We start from the raw sequence: 22,351 nt of genomic DNA, 5'->3' as shown, positions 1-22,351 counted from the left end.
CAATGAGATGTTTAAACAATAGATGCGATGTTTATACAATAGATTGGGCTTGGTGGAGGAGTGGATCATAAGCTGATGGAATGAAGTATCCTTGGTCACGGTTGATGGTGGGCTTGTGGCGTTTGATGTGAATGGCTTCTGTGAGCTTGCGTTTAGTGAAGTCCGTTTGGTTGTTGGCGAGAATGGTGATGTCGGACCACTCTATTTGATGATTGGGGTTAGCTTTGATGTGGTCAGAGATAGCTGACTTGGTGTCGGAATTAGCAACAGAGGTGCGATGTTCTTTGACTCGGGTGTTGATGGGTCGGGATGTTTCACCTATGTAGCATTGTCCACAATCACAGTTTATTTTGTAAATAACACATTTCGGGTTGTTGTTGTTGACGGTGGGTTGTTTTCTTCCATTGGCATGGAGGAGGTTGTTGAGGCTGGAGGACGCTGAGAAGGTTGTGTCTATGCCTGCCTGTTGTTTCAGGAGTCGGCTGATTTGGTGTGATGGTTTACCAATGTAGGGAATGGATATCTTGATGGGGGCTGATTCTGGTTTAGATCTTTTGGCGGGAGGTGAAAGCGTTGCTTCGATATCAATCATGAAATAGAGTGGTCCGACATCACCATTCTCGCCAACAACCAAACGGACTTCACTAAACGCAAGCTCACAGAAGCTCATTGTTTAAACATCTCATTGTAACTACATCTCTGGCTTCCATTCACTATCCTTTGTGTACTCACTGGCTTCTTCAGCTTACTGCTTAGCCAATCATGGCTATGTTGTTTCCTTTGTCTATTATGTTGTTTCATTGTTATATACAGTATATATATGCAGCGCCTACACTTCATGTATCACTCTTGCTTGACAACGGTACAAGAATCTGTATCGAAACGTCGCACTCACGAAATAAAGAAGTTGTTATCCATAAAACTTGTTCTATATTATAAGGCATTTAACAGCTTACCTGTGTGTAACACAATATTTGATATTGACAACCCAACCAAAGGAGGGGCGTATAAGATATAGGACACATGATGCTCACTCCACTATTTACAGTATCGTCGGCACGGTATGAGGATCGTATTTAGCTCAAATTGTTACAGTGTCCAGCTACCTTTGGAGAAGCCGCGACATGACACCAGTATTGTCACAACAAGTTGCTACAGTAACTTATGTTTAGAAAGACCCAAGGATGCTACAAAAGCATCATGCTGTAAGCCTCGCTTGAGGAGAAAGCAGCGACTTGGATGGACGGTCCATGGCCCCCTTTAAATATGATACCACGTTCTGTAATGGACGGAGACTTTATTTATGTCCAGACATGCTGTGCTGTACATAGTTCCTGGTTAGAGATTTCAAACATCCGAAATGAACATGTTTTACAAAAAAAAAAAAAAAAAAAAAAAGAAAAGAAAGCAACAATATATTTTCAGACGCTGTGGCAGTCTAGACTTGTCACATATTGAAGACTTGTATGTGACAGGACAGGTACACACTTCAGTTTGCCCGGTACTTCACGGACAGGTACACACTTCAGTTTGCCCGGTACTTCACGGACAGGTACACACTTCAGTTTGCCCAGTACTTCGCGTACAGGTACACACTTCAGTTTGCCCAGTACCTCACGGACAGGTACACACTTCAGTTTGCCCAGTACTTCACGGACAGGTACACACTTCAGTTTGCCCAGTACTTCACGGACAGGTACACACTTCAGTTTGCCCAGTACTTCACGTACAGGTACACACTTCAGTTTGCCCAGTACTTCACGGACAGGTACACACTGCGGACAAGCAATATAGTCTGCAATACGGCATTTTCCCTCCGTACTTTATTCATGATAAGTTATTATTTTAACTCTGTTATCATATTTCAGTATTAAATGTATTTTTCACAGGTTTGTTTGGTGGTTGTAAATTTATTGCCAAGATCACTACACGAGGAAAATATGTGCTGACGTGTGACAGATGTGACGTTAGTCAAACATACCAGCATGTGGGGAAATCATTCGACACATGAATTTATGTTTTTGATAATTAAAGCTTACTGAACATATCGGAAAGTAAATTAATATGCAAAATATATACAAATTTCAGGGCTTATTCTGTTACAGTACATTTAAGGTTGTGTAGTTAAATATGACCATTTGTGGATGTAAGTTTGTAGTATGCATAAATATGACCATTCGTGAGTGAGTAAGTGAGTGAGTTTAGTTTCACGCCGCACTTATCAATATATGGCGACGGTCTGTAAATAATCGAGTCTGGGCTAGACAATCCAGTGATGAACAGCATGAGCATCGATCTACGCAATTGGTCACCATTTGTGGATGAGCCTTTAAAGTACTATACTTCAATATGACTATGTGTGGATGTACGTTTAAGGTACTATACTTAAATATGACTATGTGTGGATGTGCGTTTAAAGTACTATACTTAAATATGACTATGTGTGGATGTGCGTTTAAAGTACTATACTTAAATATGACTATGTGTGGATGTACGTTTAAAGTACTATACTTAAATATGACTATGTGTGGATGTACGTTTAAAGTACTATACTTAAATATGACTATGTGTGGATGTACGTTTAAAGTACTATACTTAAATATGACTATATATGTGTGGATGTACGAGATACTGAGATGGACGACTTCACGAAGAAGTGGGACAAATCAGAGAAAAGGTTCACAGGAGCTGCGTTTATTAAGTATCTAAAAGATGTATACATATTTTTACATGTGAACACATGGTTCCTGCTGGGGCCAGGTTGATGGGATCTTCTACTACAAGCACATGTGACATTGACAGCACATACACAACAATTGACAAACACGACGCCTGGACAATAAGTTAAACACAGATTACAGGAAACATTTACACTTGAGGAATGGCACCTATATCTATCGCCTGTGGATGTCGTCAAGTAAAGGCACGTGGGCGATCATACGCTAAAACATCAACATGACAGGATATATCGTGATGACAAGGAATGGCTGCATGATCTTCATGATGGTCGCGCAAGATGAATGATATTCCTCGGAGGTCAGAGTTCAAGGTCGGATCAGGTCACGTGACGTCTCTGACATCTTGGGATGTCTTCCTATGACGCCATAACTGTTCCGAAATTGTCACTCCCCTCGATGAGCAAGGACATTATTTGCGATATGTTTCACATAGGAAGCGATGACATAGCTGCTGAGATGGTTTACTGTACCATCACCATGACAACGAAGACTACGACAAAGCTGAGCATGTGTAAACACGCCTGGGTGGTGGAGCTTGGTGTTGTCTCGGCAACCGTCTCAGGCGTCGATTCCGGTTCGGGTTCGGCTGCAATAAAACCATTGGTAATAAATATCAGTTACCGACTGGTCAGAACCTGAAGGAATCACTGGGATTAGTCCAGTATGACCGCTACACGCACACACATTGCTGCCATGTATAGAAGCTAGGCCTACCACAAATTATTCCATAATGAGTGAGTGAGTTTAGTTTTACGCCGCACTCAGCAATATTCCACCTATATGGCGGCGGTCTGTAAATAATCGAGTCTGGACCAGACAATCCAGTGATCAACAACATGAGCATCGACCTGCGCAATTGGGAACCGATGACATGTGTCAACCAAGTCAGCGAGCCTGACCACCCTATCCCGTTAGTCGCCTCTTACGACAAGCATGGGTTACTGAAGATCAATATTCTAACCCGGATGTTCACGGGTTTATTCCATCATGATGTGTACAGAGCATAAATAACTGTTTACTACATAAGAAGATGCCCTTTAATACGCCGGATCGTGTATTCATTTCATACAGTGACATACTCATACTGACGTACAAAAAAATATCGCAAGAAAGTTGACGCTATCATCAACATCAACAACAACTGTGTCAGTCACGTTGGCAATGAAGCACCCGTACAATATCGATTCGCGTGCGCTCTCTCCATACACAATACAACGGCACCGCGATGTTGAATAACACGCGGACAGTAAAGAAACGTGGCTATATATTAGTTACATATGTTATATTTGGGATAACACTTTCTTGGTAATGTACAGATTCTAGTACCTTTGGTGGTTGAGTCCCATCCAGGATTCGAACCCACACCCTCAGAGTCAGGCACCTAAAGACAGACGCCTAGACCGCTCAGCCACCGCGGCTTCCATGAGCGGCTTCTGACTTTGTGTGCTGGCGATTAGGTGCCTGACTCTGAGGGTGTGGGTTCGAATCCCGGATGGGACTCAACCCCAAAAGTACTAGAATCTGTACTTTACTAAGAAAGTGTAATCCCAAATATAACATATGTTACATTTGACCACTTTCTAAAATGGCATTGTGTATTTCATATATATTCCATAGTTAGTAATAGATTTTCAAATGACAGTCGGTATTGTGATGCATGTACAGCACAGGTTGGGATATAGAACTTCTCCATGTAAAGAGCTGCTCTCATAAGGCGCCGTCCAAAAGTAAAAGTTCTTCCAACTAGCGTCCTAGACATAATGCCCAGAAGGAAATTAGAAGCTATGTCGTTATTTGAATTACTTTGTCTCCGCACCACACATTTGTATTGAAGTAACAAAGCAGAATGAATAGTAGAGTGAGTGAGTGAGTGAGTGAGGTTTAACACTTCATTGAACAGTATCAAACAGACCACGGCTTTCAGCTTCATGCGAGTTGAATATACGCGAAACCAACAAACATGAGTATGGTGTTGACAAACAGAAAACCATAAGCGGGCGAACAGGAATTCGAGCACACTGTCAGAAATATTTGAAACGCCCAAGGAACGCGACCAGAATCGGTAGTTTAATTAAGATGCAACACTTAAGTTGTGCTTCAGTAAGGAACGACTTATTAAATGTTCACAATTTAAGATGTTCAGCAACAAAAATGCTATCACTGCGCCTAAATAATCGGATTTTTGTTTTTTTTACAGGGATTGCATTCCATATGTATCGACCGACACGTGCAGTATTCACTTACTGGCATTGTTTGCTGGTTCCGGCTCGGCGGTGGAGGAGGGTTCCGGTTGCACCTCCTCCTGCGCGCGCACCAAGTAGGCCCCTCCTACAATCATGAGGAACAGGGCTAACAACCACGGTCGCATCATCAAGCTTGTCTGTCACTCACACCTGGAAAACATGAAAACGGGAGCAATTAAATAACGCACGAACCCCGAGAAGGTACATTGTTAGAAATATAGGTGAGTTTGTACGGTTTACCGAAGAATATAACATCAACGCATGTTAACTTAACGTGGGTGACAGCTCCAGAGAGATGCGGGTCTCAGATGTTATATCTCTGAAGCACGAGAATGTGACAAAGTGAGGAATTTTATGACTAACGTATTTCTGGTCCGTGTACGGTAAAGGGACGCAACCCTGCAAACAGTCACAGCCTTCTTCTGGACTACACACACAGTCCGTTTGGCTCAAAAGCGGACCGATGAATTGCAATCTAACTCGAAAACTAATGAACACAAAATACTCAATGAAACGTTGATCATAATCAAAACATCATACCCACTATGTGAGGTTTTTGCAGAATTTTTGTCCTAAAAATAAAAAAGTTGTTAAACAATCTATCATTAAAATATTGACACAGTTCACTATTTGTTACGAGGGAGGAGTGCAGAGAAAGGGACAGCCAGGTGTTCGAGAACGGATGGAGACGGTACAGTACAGGTTAATGAATAAATAACTTTGTCTGTGAACGTGCTTCTCGAACACCTGGCTGTCCCTTTCTCTGCACTCCTCCCTCGTAACAAACAGTGAACTGTGTCAATATTTTAATGATAGTTTGTTAAACAGCTTTAATATTATTAGGACAAAAAATCTGCAAAAACCTCACAGAGTGGGTATGATGTTTTGATTATGATCAGCGTTTCATTGAGTATGTTATGTTTATTAGTTTTCGAGTTAGATTGCAATTCATCGGTCCGCTTTTGAGCCAAACGGACTATAACTGCGTCTACACCTAGGAACATATACATACAGTTTCTGGATATGGAAATGCCCACAACACATCTGCCAACTTTACCTACAGCAGGAGTATATACTAGGGCAGGATCTTGACCAGACAGTGCGCCCACTTTGATGTCTTGACACTACTGGCCGGCCTACATATAGCGCCAGTATATGAACTAATGGTGACACCATGACCTTGTAATTAGGAATAGGTCTCATACCACCGGTCCACATGATTATACATCATATTAGAATTGATTGAACGTCGATTTCAGGGGGCCGTGCCAACGCATGTACACACACATATTATCATGTCTGTACAGGTATGGATAAAGGAATAACCATAACAAACACCTTTGAGACGACCCCCAGATGATTGATGCCTGTGGGATGACCTTGGGAAGACCCGCCACGTGTGGGTAGTACACGAATGTTATTGATTACCGAGGTGTTAATGACTTAATGTATCAGTTATGTGTCCACATGTAGCGGTTTCCTTGATGAATGTGTGCTCAATTGTTTTTGGACACTGGAGATATTGTAATTACTAAGAACGCCTAAATGAGTACAACTAAACAGGGATGAGTCGTACGGCTGTGATACGCGATGAGTGTTCACATACATGAAGTTGGGTTTCCTGGCTCTATATTAGTCTTTCTATATTAGTCTTTTACAAAGGAATTGTCTGAACAGGTATTCTGAAATATGTTGAGGAAGACGGTGGAGTGTTAATGAAACACCCACAGCCCTCATTGCTGACACACGGCATCTACATATGCGACACACAGGCCGTGACTCGTTAGTGATCTGTTCGTATAACAGAAGGAACGCTACAAGACAGAGATCTGCTTGTATGACAGAAATATGGTTACACCACACCACCTTCGTACAACAGAAGGAACGCCACAAGACAGATATCTGCTCGTATGACAGAAATATGGTTACATCACACCACCTTCGTACAACAGAAGGAACGCCACAAGACAGAGATCTGCTTGTATGACAGAAATATGGTTACATCCACCTTCGTACAACAGAAGGAACGCCACAAGACAGATATCTGCTCGTATGACAGAAATATGGTTACACCACACCACCTTCGCACAACAGAAGGAACGCCACAAGACAGAGATCTGCTTGTATGACAGAAATATGGTTACATCCACCTTCGTACAACAGAAGGAACGCCACAAGACAGATATCTGCTTGTATGACAGACACAAGACAGAGATCTGCTTGTATGACAGAAATATGGTTACATCCACCTTCGTACAACAGAAGGAACGCCACAAGACAGATATCTGCTCGTATGACAGAAATATGGCTACACCACACCACCTTCGTATAACAGAAGGAACGCCACAAGACAGATTTTCCTGTAAGACAGAAATATGGTCACACCGCACCACCTTCGTACAACAGAAGGAACGCCACAAGACAGATATCTGCTCGTATGACAGAAATATGGCTACATCACACCACCTTCGCACAACAGAAGGAACGCCACAAGACAGAGATCTGCTTGTATGACAGAAATATGGTTACATCCACCTTCGTACAACAGAAGGAGCGCCACACGACAGAGATCTGCTCGTATGACAGAAATATGGTTACACCACACTACCTTCGCACAACAGAAGGAACGCCACACGACAGAGATCTGCCTGTATGACAGAAATATGGTCACATCACACCACCTTCGCACAACAGAAGGAACGCCACACGACAGAGATCTGAGTGTATGACAGAAATATGGTCACATCCACCTTCGTACAACAGAAGGAACGCCACACGACAGAGATCTGAGTGTATGACAGAAATATGGTCACATCCACCTTTGTACAACAGAAGGAACGCCACAAGACAGAGATCTGAGTGTATGACAGAAATATGGTTACATCCACCTTCGTACAACAGAAGGAACGCCACACGACAGAAATCTGTTTGTATGACAGAAATATGGTCACATCCACCTTCGTACAACAGAAGGAACGCCACACGACAGAGATCTGAGTGTATGACAGAAATATGGTTACACCACACCACCTTCGTACAACAGAAGGAACGCCACAAGACAGAGATCTGCCTGTATGACAGAAATATGGTCACATCACACCACCTTCGCACAACAGAAGGAACGCCACACGACAGAGATCTGCTTGTATGACAGAAATATGGTCACATCCACCTTCGTACAACAGAAGGAACGCCACAAGACAGATATCTGCTCGTATGACAGAAATATGACAGAAATATGGTCACATCCACCTTCGTACAACAGAAGGAACGCCACACGACAGAGATCTGAGTGTATGACAGAAATATGGTCACATCCACCTTCGTACAACAGAAGGAACGCCACACGACAGAGATCTGAGTGTATGACAGAAATATGGTTACATCCACCTTCGTACAACAGAAGGAACGCCACACGACAGAGATCTGTTTGTATGACAGAAATATGGTCACATCCACCTTCGTACAACAGAAGGAACGCCACACGACAGAGATCTGAGTGTATGACAGAAATATGGTTACACCACACCACCTTCGCACAACAGAAGGAACGCCACAAGACAGAGATCTGCCTGTATGACAGAAATATGGTCACATCACACCACCTTCGCACAACAGAAGGAACGCCACACGACAGAGATCTGCTTGGACAGAAATATGGTTACATCCACCTTCGTACAACAGAAGGAACGCCACACGACAGAGATCTGAGTGTATGACAGAAATATGGTCACATCCACCTTCGTACAACAGAAGGAACGCCACACGACAGAGATCTGAGTGTATGACAGAAATATGGTCACATCCACCTTCGTACAACAGAAGGAACGCCACACGACAGAGATCTGTTTGTATGACAGAAATATGGTCACATCCACCTTCGTACAACAGAAGGAACGCCACACGACAGAGATCTGAGTGTATGACAGAAATATGGTTACATCACACCACCTTCGCACAACAGAAGGAACGCCACAAGACAGAGATCTGCCTGTATGACAGAAATATGGTCACATCACACCACCTTCGCACAACAGAAGGAACGCCACACGACAGAGATCTGCTTGTATGACAGAAATATGGTCACATCCACCTTCGTACAACAGAAGGAACGCCACACGACAGAGATCTGCTTGTATGACAGAAATATGGTCACATCCACCTTCGTACAACAGAAGGAACGCCACACGACCGAGATCTGCTTGTATGACAGAAATATGGTCACACCACACCACCTTCGTACAACAGAAGGAACGCCACACGACAGAGATCTGTAATTCTTCCGTATATTACTCAGAGTCCCATGCATGGATAAACGTAGAAATGATTTTCCTGACCTTCTCAAGTAAAGAAATTAGCACATGAACAGTGGATGACGTCATGTTCAAATTATTACATTAACATGATGAAATGCTACTATGGGCCACGACAGCCCTGCCAATCAGCAAGAGGTTAAAACTACATGCTCAATGAGAATGACTGGAAATACCTTCACCTACATCTGAGCTGTTATATGTAATGTATTTATGTGTGATTTCCAGCCTTCTATTAATACCACGCTGTTCCCTAGTACATGAGTGAAGCATTAGTGTAGAACTGGATCCCCAACTGAAACTGTCGAGCTGACGGCCGACTGTGTTAACGTTATAAGCAGACCCGACACCTTTAGCTGGAGTTGGCTGCTAGCTTATAGTAAGAAAGAGCTTGAATGAGCCAAATTCTCCACGTTGCTCGCGGTACCTCTTCCGCATTCTTTACGAAACGATCGGTGTTTGTCTGCCTGCCTGTGAAGGTACTTACAAGCAAACTGCTATAACACAGCGTAAACATCTGAGCCAGGAATGTGCAAAGTTAGATAATGAAAGTTAAGTTTCTCGAGCATGCCTCTACTCCAAGGAGATGCCATATCCCATGTACAATCACCGCCGAATAACTGTCAGATACCATGTACAATCACCGAGCAATAACTGTCAGATACCATGTACAATCACCACATAATTACTGTCAGATACCGTGTACAATCACCGCGCAATAACTGTCAGATACCGTGTACAATCACCGCGGAATAACTGTCAGATACCATGTACAATCACCGCGGAATAACTCAGATACCATGTACAATAACCGCGCAATAACTGTCAGATACTGTGTACAATAACCGCGGAATAACTGTCAGATACCGTGTACAATAACCGCGCAATAACTGTCAGATACCGTGTACAATCACCGCCGAATAACTGTCAGATACCAAGTACAATAATCGCGGAATAACTGTCAGATACCGTGTACAATCACCGCGCAATAACTGTTAGATACCAAGTACAATCACCGCCGAATAACTGTTAGATACCGTGTACAATCACTGCGGAATAACTGTCAGATACCAAGTACAATCACCACGCAATAACTGTCAGATACCGTGTACAATCACTTTCGAATAACTGTCAGATACCGTGTACAATCATCGCAGAATAACTGTCAGATACCGTGTACAATCACCTCGCAATAACTGTCAGATACCGTGTACAATCACTGTGGAATAACTGTCAGATACCGTGTACAATCATCGCAGAATTACTGTCAATATACCAAGTACGATCACCACGTAATAACTGTCAGATACCAAGTACAATCATCGCGGAATAACTGTCAGATACCGTGTACAATAACCGCGGAATAACCGTCAGATACCGTGTACAATTGCCGCGGAATAACTGTCAGATACCAAATACAATCATCGCGGAATAACTGTCAGATACCGTGTACAATCACCGCGGAATAACTGTCAGATACCGTATACAATCACCGCGGAATAACTGTCAGATACCGTATACGATCACCGCGGAATAACTGTCAGATACCGTGTACAATCACCGCCGAATAACTGTCAGATACCATGTACAATTACTGCAGAATAACTGTCAGATACCATGTACAATTACTGCAGAATAACTGTCAGATACTGAGTACAATCACCACGGAATTACTGTCAGATATCGTGAACTGCCACGATGGCGGTCCTGGACAATATCAAGTACTATGACCACTATTTTTTACAGAGAATAGGAAATGGTCATTTCTGATCAGAGAAACCGAACACCTAAACGAGTATGACCTCCCCACGGGGAGTGAGTTGTTGTGCACAGACAATTCTGTGTTGTGGAGGCATCAGGCGCTAACTGAAATCATAGACTCCCCTTAACAAAGGCAATATCATTCGTGTATGAAACACACATCTCTCCTAAACAAATGTGTCAGATTACAGATGACTCAGCAGGTCCTTCTCCTGCCCATCTGATTGGTTTAATCTGCCAGTGAGAGATGAGGACAGATGTACACTTCCCCAGCACAGCGACCTGCGCTGTGAACCGGGCTGTTTTAGTGCACAATTTGCAAGTCGGAAACATTTCTTTTTGCTCAGATCCAAGAATGATCATAACATCGTGAATGCAATTTATTCCCGCACATGTCGTTTGTCGTTTCAGTCCACAAACGCCCAGTAAGTGTGGTTGTTACACGCACAGCGGGCAAGTGCGCGGTGGAGACAAGAGGTAGGGTGCTTTTTGTGGGCTAATCCATAGCACAGGCAAGCGGTCGATGGTATTTGTCCAGTGGGCTAGTGCTTGGCAAAGCCTAGCAGCCTAGTGCTTCTTTACATCGGACACACCTTATTCTCAGTGTCCATTGTCTATGTGACGTGGTCATGAAGTTGTAATGATACTAACCTACAAAATATGTAGTCGGATGACAGTCCAGCTATTTCTGATGTCGTTGAGCACTTTTAGTGTTCCTAGCGTCTAAGATATTGCCAGTGGCAAGGATCGAGGATACAGATGGCAGTCCAACTACTTCTGATGTCGTCGAGCACTTTTAGTGTTCCTAGCTTCTAAGATATTGTCAGTGGTAAGGAGGATACAGATGACAGGGAGAGGTGGTCAAAATATGGTTCTGATTTTAAGGACAAATACGTTTTCCTTTTTGCCGAAATTTGGCACTTGTTAAACATGAAAGTTTGATGCATCAATAAAATATTTCTGCCAAGTTTACTTCATGTTGATGTCAGTATTATATCACATCGTCATACAAAGTATGATTCTTGGAGCCACATAATTAATGGTAAAGGACAAAGAGCGCATCCCTGTCGGCCGCTGAGTTTATGTCAATAATTCTATGTGCGGGCTGTGTTCACAGCCCGTCTTTAGCACCCCTTGCTGGAGCTTTGTTTTATATGTCCAAACATTGATAATCCCTTCGCACACCCATCCGGTGTAAACAATACAAGCTTGTTTTGTAGATTTTCCCACAAACAGTGTGGCAAACTCTACAAACTTAGTCCACGGAGAACTCGTGGTGCTCCCTACCCTGTGCTAGTGACTACCTTGATCAGATATAATATGGCATTTCCCATTGTATATTACACTAAACACAAGATGCCACCGCCATATAGTGTTTTCATTCTTCCATAAAATGCCAAAGCCTTAATTTGCAACTAACGATAACCATGATACTAGTATTTTGTTCCACTATCACAGCGGAGCTAAATTCGCAAAATCTATAATCTCATGACACATAGTTGGTGTTTGTATGTCATAAGATCCATATACAAAGTGAGTTTAGTTTTTCACTGCTCTTAGCATTATTCCAGCAATATCACCGTGCGGGACACCAGAAACGCCTTTCACACAATGTACCCATACTGGGAATCGAACCCGGGTTTTCGGCGTGACAGGCGAACGCTTTAACCACTAGGCTACAGCTACCCATAGTCAAGGCCAATTCTGCCCCCACAGACCCACCCAAAAGGTTAAATTTGGTTGAACATCAGTTGATGTCATGCACATAGATTTGTGCCGAGATGCCCATCGGTAGTAACAATGGGCGGTTTCTACTATGTAGATCAAACGTCCCCGGTGTACAAAGACATGAACCACAACATAAACAACAAGCATCAGCAAAGACTACAATACCAACGGTATCAACACTTAAACTCCAAGGGGACCAGACACATGGAAAGGGATGTCCAATGGGATCCTCCTTTCTATCAAATAGACTCCCTGTTTACACGAAGCACGTGCACTCCCCAACCATTTTGTAACACTTAGAGATTTACATTGAGGCAAGTGTAACCAAGTGTTGCCACATGCATCATGTTTATTTTTAAAGGACGAATGTGATGTTCTCGACAATTACGCTTTTCGCGGCGCATCGATACAGTAAATAGTCCCTCCAGACGGAGTAACTCCAGATGGCGATGTTAATCTTAATGGAATAGGAATTCCACTACACTTACTTTGAAAGCGAAACGCTATGTACACAACTGAGTTTTTTCAAATTTCATATTCGGACTATTTTCCTTCCTAAAGTTTGATGTTTAGTGATACATATACACAGAGATGACACGTCGTCTGTAATCGGGGTAGAGTAACAATCCGTTTTAATGAACGACAGGAAGGTTTGAGGGGAGAAAGAGGCCAGAGATACACCGAAATACGAGTCAATCTCGAATCATATTCGTCCTACTATTCTCCCCCAAACTAGGACTATAATGAAATCGAAGAACGATTTCAAGATATCAAATAGACTACCCCTCTCCGACTGGCACGTTGACGAAGACGCGATGCAGTGGGGGCGTTACTGTCTACTAGACTTGGTAACTCTCGTTAAGTCTCGTCTGTATCCAGATGGCGCAGATTGTCACGGATATAGGTTCGAGTGGGTTCACATTTTTGTTTTGTTCAGTTGTTTTTTAAGGCGGGAAGTGAGAAGGATGGGAAGTTCGGGGGAAGGAGGGGTGATAAATGATCTTATATGTCTAACTAGAACGATAGAGGTGACAGATCGCGCTTTAGCGTTCATTTCTTGTTTAACATTGTCTGACTGTATGGGAAGCTGTTTTTACGATTGATCGTCTTGTTCGAGGTTTCATGGAAAATGTATTTTCATTTGTTTGCAAATTTATAATAAGGGGATTTTTCGCATGTTAATGTTTACGTTCTTTTCTGCTGTGCCTTGTCCATTACAGCTGATGGAAACTCTACTCAGCCTTGTTTAATGAAAACAAAGAACGCTATACACTAACACCAGATTAGGTCAATATGAGAGCACGGCTCCCTGTGGGCTGTCTACATCCCTCCTGAACGAGCACCATGTCTCTGATGTAAGCAAATCGTCAGTAACTGATGTGATGAAGGTGACATCGACGACTACATACTCGGCGACTTTCGACAGTCACCCGCAGTACGACCACATCTAATGGTATAGCTACAGTTACATCAGAGATACATACATCAATCGTTCACAAAAGCAGATGCTTGCATTGAACAACTCTACTCACATTATGCAACAGCAAAACGTCAGTATGACGCGTGATTACCGTCCGGTCATAGATTAACGGACGGCAGTGTTTATATTACTCGCGCTATAAGGAGGCGGGTTGCGTCACACAGATATTTTAGATACTCCGGTGATGACTTGTGTTTAAGATAAAATTGTCTTAATAAGTTAGTGGTATATTGTACGATTGCTCCTGTGATAATCTAGACAACAACGGATGTTCTTAAGAGTCCAAACATACGTTGTCAATCGAGCAAAGAATTACAGAACTGTCAACATTACAGCATCAGTTTATTTGCTCACATGAGGTACTGTCAGCTGATGTAGATCAACAAATATAACTTCAATCCTTAAATTTAAATGATACGGTCAGTATAAGGTTTTGAAGGCAAACGAAACGATGACCTTTATAGAACCACGTGAACCATTGACCTCTATTGCTATGGAACAGATAAAGACACATGTCATTATATACCAAACTTCGGTTTGTGATATTTTATTATGAATATGTGTGTGTGTGTGTGTGTGTGTGTGTGTGTGTGTGCGAGTGAGATATTGTGAGGGATGGAGTCACTGTGTATGTGTGAGTGAGTGAAATATTGTGAGGGAGTCACTGTGTGTGTGTGTGTGTGTGTGTGAGCTGGTGAGAAATACGGAAGTCCCACATTGGAAAAGACCTCACTGTGTGTGTCTCTCTGTGTGTGTGTGTGTGTGCTGGTGAGAAATTACGGAAGTCCCCACATTGGAAAAGGCCTCTCTCTCTCTCTCTCTCTCTCTCTCTCTCTCTGTCTGTGTGAGTGGGTGAGTGTCTGTGTGTGTGTGAGCTGGTGAGGAACCACAGAAGTACCGGCACTGGAAGGCCCTGGTCTGTCTGTGTGTCTAGGCGTGTGTTTCGCTGTGTGTGAGTGAGTGAGTGAGTGAGTTCAGTTTTACGTCGCACTCAGCAATATTCCAGCTATATGGCGGCGGTCTGTAAATAATCGGGTCGTGTGTGTGTGTGTGTGTGTGTGTGAGAGAGAGAGAGAGAGAGAGAGAGAGAGAGAGAGAGAGAGAGAGAGAGAGAGAGAGAGAGAGAGAGAGAGAGAGAGAGAGAGAACGAACCACGGGAGTCCCGACACTAGGAAGCCCTGTGCCCTGGTCTTCCCCATGTGTCTCCTTATTAATGGATCCCAGGTCACATAACGCCAGGAAAACTAATCACCAGCCTCCAGTGTTAACACCTTACCTTCCCTCCAGGCTGGTGTTCACATCACAAATTGATTTCAAGTCGACTGAAAAACATCAGTTCCAAACTCTCCGAGTCGTTACAAACTCATTACCCAAAACCTTGTGTTACAGGTCAGTGCGATCAAGGTCAGGCAACGGTGCTTGTTTGTTGAAATCATTACAATATGTTTACGCATTCTTGAACTCGGAAATGGATAGTTTTCAGAGTTCATGTGAGTTATCTTACACGTATCATATAGCTGTAAGCTATATGTATTACATTACTCTTGACTGGTCTTACTTTACCTTGGCCCATTACCGTCGTATATCATCCTGAAGTCTGAGCTGGTATATCAGGCTTCACATGATCAAAGACGTCGACGTGCTCACTGCGTCATCAACACGCAGACATCATTGTGAAGCGAGTTCAGCCTCCGAAATTAATCCACGGACGTAACACAAATTTTCTCAGCAAATGTTTAATACCTCCATCCTGCTTCTCAGTTTGAAGCAATTAACATCCCACGTGACCACTAAGCTAATCAACCCCAGCATTGCCTATTCGATGAACGTAACTGAGGGTTGCAACCATGCGCATTGCATCATCTGGACAGTGGTCGCCTCACATCGCCCGCAGCGTGACGTACATGGACATTGGCGCCAATGCGTCTTAGGATTTTGAGGTGCACCGGAGGATGTTACAGGATAGAATCAAACAAGAAACACGTGCGTTTCTTTATCTTTGACAGATACCCTGAAGTAAGAAGAACCATAGTATATCTCAGCTTGCGCTCAATAGTTGCACCATCGGGCTTCACTAATTGGATTGAGTTTTACCTAGCCATTTGCTCTCCACATTCAAAGTGCATGCCTTAAGACGGAAGAGGCAAAGATTCGAGTGTATATATGTAGGGCTTATGATCAATAGCTGCCACGCGCTTCAGTTAATAGAGTGCAGCGAGCAGGAAACACCATCTCATTAACGCTACATATGACGGCAATGTAGAAACCTGCCCGGTACAAATTTGATATGCTGTAAAAGGTTGAGAGGTGGTTGTATCGTTGATGTGTAGAGAAGCACAAACCTGCTGCCATCTGTCGGAGGAGGTGTGCTTGGAATGTGGGATTCAGTTTTTTTAAGAAAGTTAAACAGTTTAGAGAATTTGCTGTTTGATACTTGACGTCCAAGTCTCATGTATGTCCAGACACTTTCACTTATCGGGATATGTGTGGCAATATTTTGGATAGTCTTTCTCTCAGATCCTAGAGAATGATTTAAGAAGGAGTCTAACTCAAGTCTAGAATGTTTTGGCAAGTCTAGAATGTCTCAGCTCTAGGAAATCGGCAATTGTGTTATGCTCCTTTATTCTCTATGTTTATTTGTTTCATATCATATAACTAAAGTATATTTCTGGGATATTCATGTGGATGGTTCGAGGTAGTTCTTGGAGAGACACGCGTAGTTCTAGGAGAGACACTTGGGTAGTTCTAGGGGAGACACTTGGGTAGTTCTAGAGGAGACAAACGGGTAGTTCTAGAGGAGACAAACGGGTAGTTCTAGAGGAGACAAACTGGTAGTTCTAGAGGAGACAAACGGGTAGTTCTAGGGGATACTTCTAAGTGAAACTGTCTGGTGTGCCTGTCACACTGAGATTCCGTTGTACTGAGGGGACATCCGGTTAATCACGTTCACTATCATGTGTCATATTGCTCATTCGAGCTCATGTAGGTCAGAGATTTATGTCACCGGAAGTCACGGGATATGTCTGAGGAAGGAAGGCACCCTACACGATTTCGGGCGAACTTTTGAAAAAGAGTGACATTTCACCACTCAATGAGTAATATTAACAATGAAGACGTTAAAAGAAATGATTTGATGAAAAATGTTGAGAATTTAATAAGTAACATAGTATGGTCCTGTTAGTGAGGAGTGTTGAAGGACGACATTACCGCGATATTCTGGTGCTACTGTTAGCCTTTTCTGTCTGTTATTCTTCACTATCTACTCTGCGTTAATACATGACGCATGTTTGTCATTGGAGGCTCAACTTCGTAACTATAGCTTTCATTTTGGCACATTTTATATCATTTAAGAAATTTAAAGGTATTAAGAAATAATGAAAAGTTAGATATAAAAAAATAATCAAATATGAACTATATCTTATGATACCACCAATTATATTTAGATGTCTAGATGTTTTGTAAGTCAAAATGAAATTGAATGATATTAAGTATAAACTGTCAACGTCTGAGATTCTAAGCTTACTTTTCAACAAAGCGATGAAAATTAATTTAATGGATCACTGAAACTACACTGACAAGAACTTGTAAGTTATTATAATTCGGCTTAACCCATACGTGTGTGTCGTCTCAGAATGACTCTGTAGTGACTGTTCCCTCCTGGGGAGAGGGGGGTTAGGCAGGATGGGTCATGATGAGAGATGACGAAGAAGGGAGGGATGAGAGATAGAGGGGGGTGTGTGTGTTAGGTATTGATCACGACAAAGAGAGTGTCCGGGCCGAAGGATGTTGTTTCGATCGGAGTTGGACGAGAAAAGATACAAGACAACATTGACCAAATAAACAAACAGCAAAGAAATTCGTGTCGGGCGAGCTAGGGCTTTAAGGAAATTTGTTGTCGATTTGTTTGTACTCTACACACTGCTCCCAGTATGGTGGTAGTGCGAATCCTTCAAAGGACTGGAGCGGTTTTCACTGTTGTGCATGCACTTGGCTTTGGGTATACGCCAACAGTCTGTGTGCACATTCCACGGGAAACTCCGCCGGCTTGGACGAAAGTTGACAGTTTTTACCTCACAGACAGCCTCCGTTCCGTTAAACAACACAGCTTTAAAACCATTGACATGCAGTTAGTGTTCTTAAATAAAGAAATCCTGCTTTTTAAAGCTATGTGCAGTTACATTAATTCATTTCAACATTAGAATACTGACTTCAAAGTACATTGTAAATAGCTGCATTAAAAGAAATCTCAACATCTTTTCAGATTTTAAATAGTATTTAAGAAATCTAGAAATTAACGAATATATGTTCTCCATCTTCGAATTTAATGAAGGCAAAACGCGTCTGCACTTGAAGTACACATGATAACTTTCTAATTTTACAAGCACTATCGGATTTCCGACACATCACTATTTCAATATGTATGCTTTCTCGTTTACACAATCACGACTGTTAAGTTTGTGAACAATCTATGCAGATCCGACAATCCCAATGAAACATGAGCGAATGTGATGATATTCTGAGATGCCGTTTACTACAACGTAAACAATATGTACATCCTCTGCCGGCCTTTCAGCCCGTCGCTCTTTGTTCCGCACGCTTTGGCGGCTGACGCGCGGAACTAGGTGTTAATTACATTCCTGAAGTGTTGCAGCTGCTAAAGGAAGTACTCATGTATCGGTAAGTGCAATGACATTTGGAACTTTTGAATTTTAAATTTTAAAAGTTTTGATTAATATCAGCGAGGACTCACCGGTGCCGATTGCCGTGTTGCTGCCTCGAAGTTCACGTGAAGACTCCTCGGCGTTTTCTCACCCAAAATAGTTCCAGCGTCGATATCACGTGACTGTAGTAAGACGCAGCAGACGACTTCCGGAACTGATGTAGTTGATAATGGGGTCTAAATTTAACCTGGTTAAACCTACAACTGCCAGCTGCAGTCGGCAGCTTGAATCATCGCTCGAAAGTTCCTCGCAACACTTGGCTTCATTGATCACAGGGTTCTTGTGACTCAACCCACCAGTGTGCTAAAACATAGGTAGTCTCTGGGCAGGTGACACATCAATTACCCATCACATGAAGAAACCAACTTTAGGTGTCGGGCTTAGACGGTGAATAATTCTCTGGGGTAATTTAGTCATGGATGTTCTCATCAGCAATAATGAAATAACCACATTGGGTGATATCGATTTTGGCATTCTACAAATTGTCATGCATTACATAACGACAGATATAGGTAGTTCCTTTTATACACAAAATTGGGCTTTAGACACGACATTGGGCTATACATAGACATGCAAGGCTCTAAGGCAATGCTCTTTAGTTATATGAATAATTATTAATTCCATGTTGCTTGATACAAGGATAGACTTTCTATTTAGCCATGGCCTCAGTATTCAGCACAGTCCTGAAGCAATGTTATGCTATCCATTGTCAATTCAATACATGCTAGAGCACCATATTAATTAGAACACACGTTAACCCTATGACACCATGTGCAGCAAAATGCACGTTAAGCCTAGCACACAATATGAAGTAAATGACCCGATAACTCAACACTATGTGGAACAGAATGCACGTTAACCCTAGCACACGATATTAAGTAAATAACCCGTTAACTCTACGCCATGTAGAGCACAGAAAGTCAAACCTAGCACACGATATAAGTAAATAACCCGTTAGCCCTATAACACCACGTGTAGTAAAATGCACGTTAAGCACAGCACACGAAGCAAATAACCGGTTTAACCTACACCATGTGCAACATAATGCACTTTGTGCAAATCATTATTTCAAGTCTCTTCGTGGCCGAAATCCGACCAGCTTAAACAAAACATGCTGATTGCAGAATATTGTTTCCCTAAGATAGGAAGGGTATACATTTAATATAGCTAGTATAGAGTTTCTGTAATCACACAGGACGGATAGAGAGTTGCCCTGCTCAATTGTACAGGCTTTGTACATCCTGACACTGAAAACACCATCCAATTCAAAGGAACAATGAAACTCGTATTATACCATCTAAGTTAGGGTCAAGTGAGAATAGAAGTTCCTAGTGGGTGTCACAAATTTAGGATATAGCCCCACAAACCAACGTTTATGTTACTGTGAGGACACCCGGTGGTCGTTGTCACGGAAGACCAAGCTGTCATTTCATCATTTTTACATAAAGCAGTGTTATCCTTGACCGCGATATTATAGACATTACTGTATATCACTGTTGTCTATATAGCTGGAATATTGAGTTTGGCGTAAAACTAAACTCACTCACTCACTGTATATCACTGTTGTCTATATAGCTGGAATATTGAGTTTGGCGTAAAACTAAACTCACTCACTCACTGTATATAACTGTTGTCTATATAGCTGGAATATTGAGTTTGGCGTAAAACTAAACTCACTCACTCACTGTATATACACTGTTATTGAGTGTGGCGTAAAACTAAACTCACTCACTCACTGTATATCACTGTTGTCTATATATAGCTGGAAAACTAAACTCATTGTTGTCTATATAGTGGAATATTGAGTGTGGCGTAAAACTAAACTCACTCACTCACTGTATATAACTGTTGTCTATATAGCTGTATATAAATATGTTGTCTATATAAACTCACTCACTCACTGTATATACTGTTGTCTATATAGCTGGAATATTGAGTGGCGTAAAACTAAACTCACTCACTCACTGTATATAACTGTTGTCTATATAGCTGGAATATTGAGTGTGGCGTAAAACTAAACTCACTCACTCACTGTATATAACTGTTGTCTATATAGCTAGAATATTGAGTTTGGCGTAAAACTAAACTCACTCACTCACTGTATATAACTGTTGTCTATCCTTTACAGCTCTCTTCATTTTAGATATATCATGTTAGATTAAAGTGTGTAAGTTAGCCATGATTGAAGATGAATTTCATTTTGTTATGATATGTCCAGCGTATGAAAGCTTAAGCTGTAAACACCTACTGTTTGTCTGTACATCCTATAATATAAAAACTAGTTTCATCAACCTAATGGCATCTAATGATACAAACGTTATTATTAAGCTACAACTTTATTTTCACTGTGCACTACGTCTGAGATACTAAAGTTTGTAAGATGCAAATGCCAACCTGCTGTATCATCTGTATATGGGCCGGAGGCCACACATGCGGAATAAACGATTGATTGATTGATGTTAGATAATATTCTAGATAATATCTGACACATAATGTGACATACACCTGTCTTTATAACTCTATCAATTTAACGGGCAGGCGCGTAGCAAGCCAATTTCATGTAAGCCCGATAGGTTGCAAAGCATTATATTCAGATAGTATTGAGGGCTTGCCCAACCTTTTTAGCAACAACCACGTGTAAGCCCGGGCTTTTCTTTATCATGGTAGCTACGCCCCTGCCTGACGGGGCGGTGGGGTAGCCTTGTGGTTAAAGCGTTCTCTCTTCACGCCGAAGACCCGGGTTCGATTCCCCACATGGGTACAATGTGTGAAGGCCATTTCTGGGTTCCCCCCCCCCCCCCAATGTTATTGCTGAAACGTTATAAAAGCGGCCTAGAACTATACTCACTCACTCTATCAATATAACACCCAACCATCTACTGTGCCTTGTATTGTATCTACTGTGTATTGTACACATCTACTGTCTATTGCGTGATAACGGTGTTGGAACCTACAACGTCGCTCTCACTGTTACAAAAAACTTGTTCATCCATATATGGTTATCTCTCCTGATTCCATACATGCACTGTCTATTCCACACACATACCGTGTATTCTACATATATACAGTATACACCAATATTTACCTCCCCCAGAAGATCGTGAGCATATGTGTTATGGCCGAGGAGGAAGCTATTAACCATAAACTGATATTTGGTTAATTGGTTCTTGCTGAAATCACGTCCGTACCTGCCGCCTTAGACCTCCCAATAATTCCCATATTCATCATCTCGGCTGCACCGCAACAAAACACACAAAAACATCGTCTGGGGAGCACGTCATAAATTGAAAGCCGGGCTTGTGAGCTCGAATTTCCAAAATTGTTTAAAAAACACAATTTCAATTGCTAGCACATGGAGCGTGTGTTT

The 22,351-nt window shown here is 42.2% G+C and overlaps 2 long non-coding RNA genes across 3 annotated transcripts; one reads left to right on the top strand and one right to left on the bottom strand.

The window, feature by feature from the left end:
- The first annotated feature begins 1,395 nt into the window (after positions 1-1,395).
- On the top strand, positions 1,396-1,888 carry LOC124271549. 2 transcript variants are annotated; one of them, XR_006897071.1, is made up of 2 exons: positions 1,396-1,696; positions 1,769-1,888. It is a non-coding gene; the product is annotated as an uncharacterized LOC124271549 (long non-coding RNA). The 2 variants fall into 2 exon arrangements; XR_006897072.1 differs by having other exon boundaries at positions 1,396-1,732.
- A 785-nt stretch (positions 1,889-2,673) lies between these two features.
- On the bottom strand, positions 2,674-19,143 carry LOC124271548. The gene is made up of 3 exons (XR_006897070.1): positions 19,014-19,143; positions 4,983-5,131; positions 2,674-3,324 (listed from the first exon to the last, which is right to left on the bottom strand). It is a non-coding gene; the product is annotated as an uncharacterized LOC124271548 (long non-coding RNA).
- Between the last annotated feature and the right edge of the window lie 3,208 nt (positions 19,144-22,351).

The sequence above is a fragment of the Haliotis rubra genome, unplaced genomic scaffold (assembly GCF_003918875.1).
Source record: "Haliotis rubra isolate DU_JTF1 unplaced genomic scaffold, ASM391887v1 Scf161, whole genome shotgun sequence".
Taxonomy (NCBI): Eukaryota; Metazoa; Mollusca; class Gastropoda; order Lepetellida; family Haliotidae; genus Haliotis; species Haliotis rubra.
This window is presented reverse-complemented; position numbering and strand designations above follow the sequence as displayed.